The sequence below is a fragment of the Ailuropoda melanoleuca genome, unplaced genomic scaffold, assembly GCF_002007445.2.
Source record: "Ailuropoda melanoleuca isolate Jingjing unplaced genomic scaffold, ASM200744v2 unplaced-scaffold11161, whole genome shotgun sequence".
NCBI lineage: Eukaryota > Metazoa > Chordata > Mammalia > Carnivora > Ursidae > Ailuropoda > Ailuropoda melanoleuca.
In genome coordinates this window covers 1-4455 of record NW_023179573.1, presented here as the reverse complement: position 1 = coordinate 4455, position 4455 = coordinate 1, and the positions used below count along the sequence as shown (strand labels likewise).

Below are 4455 nucleotides of genomic sequence, written 5' to 3'. Positions count from 1 at the left end.
GTCCAAAAAACTGGGGTTCTCAGTATGTTACCATTGGTAGCAACTTTGCATCTATTCTTACTTATGCATTTTGCTTATTACATTACATAAGATGTCTATAAATAATACTCCCATCATGACTGAAATATTGAAATATAATCATATTACATATCCATAGTTTAGAACCATGATAAAAAGTTCTATTACATGATACCTCTGTGTACCAGTGGTTTCTATCTACAAGTCTCCATCAGGATTTTTATTCTTTAATTGCACTATGGCCTAAATGATCTCCATCACAGAAATTTATCTGTTTTAATACTTTTTCTACATTTCAGACAATGTAAGACAACTAAGGTAAAAACCAGACATAATAAGATATCAAACAGTGAATGAAAGGTGAAAAGCAAACAGAAAAGTAAGTAAAATGGGAAGTAAATCCCTCTTTAATGATACTAAAATAAGGAGCTAAAGCTTTGAGGATAAATACTTGAAGTGTTACATATTTTTTTAATTGCCTCCTGAAAATTACAGACTAGGCCAAGACAATCTATTTCAGCTCCCTCCTTTTTTTAAAAAAAAATTGTATTATGTTATGTTAGTCACCATACAGTACATCATTAGTTTTTGATGTAGTGTTCCATGATTCATTGTTTGCATGTAATACCCAGTGCTCCATGCAATACGTGCCCTCCATAATACCCATCACCAGGCTAGCTCATCCCCCACCCCTGCCCCACGTCTGAAACCCTCAGTTTGTTTCTCAGAGTCCATAGTCTCTGGTGGTTCATTCCCCCTTCTGTTTACCCCCCCTTCATTCTTCCCTTCCTTCTCCTACCGATCTCCCTGCTATTCCTTATGTTCCACAAATGAGTGAAACCATATGATAATTGTCTTTCTCTGCTTGACTTATTTCACTTAGCATAATCTCCTCCAGTCTGGGCCATGTTTGACAAAATTGTTATTACTAATGAAATTTTTTGTTTATATATTATACATGTTAATTTCCAGTTCCACCTTCCTCTACAGGAAGAGCCCATAAAGAGAGGTAAATACTAGTCCCTTTAATTGTTCTTGCTTCATCGCAAAAAAGAAAGCACTACTGCACGGTTTTCTGATTCTCTATTTCATGTCCATTATCATCTACCTGTCATGGTATGTCGTTACTTGCTAGCCATTCAATTGTCCTTCCTATAAGGGTCAAACTCCATACAAAGAAAGAAAAACACCATATGATTTCACTCATATGTGGAACTTAAGAAACAAAACAGAATAGCAAAGGGGAGGGGTACCGGGGTGGCTCAGTCTGCCTTAGGCTTGGGTCATGATCCCAGGATCCTGTGATCAAGCCCCACATCTGGCTCCCTGCTCAGCAGAGAGCCTGCTTCTCCCTTTCCCTCTGCCATTCTCCATGCTTGTGCTCACTTGATCTCTCTCTCAAATAAATAAACAATGTCTTTAAAAAAATTCTCACCAAATTGAAGCAAAATATTATAATTCAATGGAACCAAGTAGAAATTGTGTGACATCTGTGTTTGTTGTAGCTGTTTATGCTTGAAATATTTCATAATAATAATAATAACTAATAATATAAACAAAAGGGGAAAAAGGGAATGGGATGGAGGGCAAAATTGAGCATCTCAGGTAATATTAAAAGAAATGCATTCAGAAGTGAGATATTTTGACCCTCTTTGAAAAAAGGAGATTACATTCTTTCTCTAATATTATTGGAAGGAAGAATTTGATGGCATATCTAGATATATTCAGTTATGTATGTGAAAGTGAAGAAAGGGTCTGGTCTGAAGTGTAAGTGACTGGGAGAAAGCTGCAAATACTTACAACTCAACTGTGGATGATGAAAAATTGCCCCAAGTGTTTATTTATTTTTATTTGTAAAAGAATTTTTATTAGTAAATTGTTGACACCATGGATCATGAATTTGCAAAGAATTAGAATACAGTAAATACTTTTCACTGTCCACAATTTCCATGATTCAGAAGCCGTTTTAGTATTCTGCAATACTCATAAGCTACCAGGAAGATCGATTGTGCTTTTTATAACAATAATAGCTATAATAATTGAGCATTTAGTATGTATCAGGCAGCATTCTAAGTACTGTGAGTGAATTCACTCCTTTAATTATTACCCCTTTTTTTTTTGCAATTAATGAAACTGAGGCACAGATTGGTTAAGGAACTTGTGCAAGATCACACAATCATTATCAAGGAGATGGGATTCAGACAAAAGTTTGATTCAAACTTACTTAAACTGTAAACTACCCGTGCGCCAGTAAGGTTCTGCTTAAGTCACTTTGAGAAATTAGTTTTTACCAACCTTAGGAAAAAAGCTACCCTAAGTTTTAAAAGCTATATATCCAGACACTGAAAAACTGAATGAATTAAATTTCATTAATTTGTAGTCATTACAATATGAAAAATCTNACTGAAAAACCGAATGAATTAAAGTTCATTAATTTGTAGTCATTACAATATGAAAAATCTTGTGTTTTTCTTAGGGAGAACTCAAAAGCACAGCTGTAAGAGTAGAAACTATAAGATTTAAGTTGATTCCAAAGTTAAGTTTACAATTGCAATGTATGAAAAACAAGAAAGAATGAATACTGGTAGAGCTTTTCCTGGAGTATTGAAGTATGTGGGATCCATGGTGAATATGAAAGACAATGATAAAACAATGGTTGTCGTGGAATTAGAAAAGGTGAGGCTTTGAGGAATTTGGGACTAAAGACCTCAAGCCCAAAGTCCAGATTCTGTGAAGTCAAGGAGTGAGCATGCTTGAATGACAGAATATGATAAAACCGATTGAAATACCAGAATTAAACATAATACTTTTTCCAAATGATGATGATTTTTAGAGTCTGGCAAGAGAAATTTTGGTACATCCAATTTAGGGAGGATTGTTGGCATTGTAAATTTCATGGTTTTATAATGTTTTTTCAATAGCAATATTAGATATCCACTTGTTTGTTTCTTTCCTCTTACTTCTTACTTCAACAATAATATCATCAAGAAAACGAAGCACTGTGAAGGCAAGAACTTTAATTCAATAATATATCTCCAGCTTCTCAAAAAGTCAAGGAGAGGGTTGGTATTCACTAAAAAGTTATCACCACGTCAAGGGTGATATATATATATATGCAGATGATAGCAAGAAGTAATCTATTCACTCTGTCCACGAGGAACTATCAGACTACAAACATCTCTGACTAAAATGTGAGAACCATTTGGACTAAGAAATAATGAGAATGGCCCATTATTTCAGATTTTCAATTTCCTGGACAATTTTTATTGCTCAATGTACATTTGTTCAATCAGAGAATAGAAATAGTTTTACAGGAAACCCAACCCAATATTCCATATAATTCAGAAGAGTCAGTCAAACAGAATCTTTGTTGGCATTTGGAATATCAGCAAGCTCTTTGTTTCAGGAAGCATTCTTTCTCTATAAGGATAGGGCTTATTCATGTTACNAGGAAGCATTCTTTCTCTGTAAGGATAGGGCTCATTCATGTTATAAACGTGACTTGGGATTCTGGTCCTTTTTTGATGAAGATTTTCAGAATTTTGTCTCATATCTGTTTGGTTTTCACCACATACACAATGGGGTTCAGCACAGGAGGAATGAGAAAATGCATGTTAGCCAAGGTCACGTAGATATGTGAGTGAAGTTTGGGGCCAAAACGGTGCAGTATAGACAGGCAGATCATTGGTGTGAAGAAGAGAATCACAGCACAGATGTGGGAAATGCAGGTGTTGAGAGCCTTGAGGCGGCCACCATAGGGTGCAATGCTCAGTACAGTTTTCAGTATCAGGATATATGAAAAGAGAATGAGGAGAAAATCAAGTCCCATAGTGGATAATACCACAAACAGTCCAAAGATGCTATTGATCCTGGTGCTGGAGCAAGAGAGCTTTATAATGTCAGGATGCAGGCAGTAGGAATGAGACAGTACATTGGAACGACAGAAGCACAGCCTTCTCAAGAGGAAAGGGAGAGGTACCTGTACAGTCAAGGTGTGCACTACAATGGCCAAACCTATCCTGGAAATGACCTGTTGGTGAGAATGGAAGAATAGTGCAATGGATGAGAAATGGCCACATAGCGGTCAAAGGCCATTGCCAGTATGATAGCTGACTCAAAATCCTGGAAGGTGTGAATAAAAAACATTTGGGTGAAGCAAGCAGAGAAGGTGAGCTCTCGAGCATCCAGCCAGAAGATCCCCAGCATTGTGGGGAAAGTGAAGAGGGACAGACCCAGATCGGAGGCAGCTAGCATGGCCAGGAAGAGGTACATAGGCACACAGAGGGTCCGTTCCCTGCAGATAACTGTCATGATGGTCACATTGCCCGCCAAGGTAATGAAGAACATGGTGCAAAAGGGTATGGAGATCCAGATGTGCACAGTCTCCAGCCCAGGTATGCCTGTCACCAGGAAGGTGGAGAATATGGCTTTGGTGCT

At 37.1% G+C, this 4455-nt stretch overlaps 1 pseudogene; it reads right to left on the bottom strand.

The window, feature by feature from the left end:
• Positions 1-3502: 3502 nt before the first annotated feature.
• LOC117797682 lies at positions 3503-4452 on the bottom strand (annotated as a pseudogene).
• Positions 4453-4455: the final 3 nt, after the last annotated feature.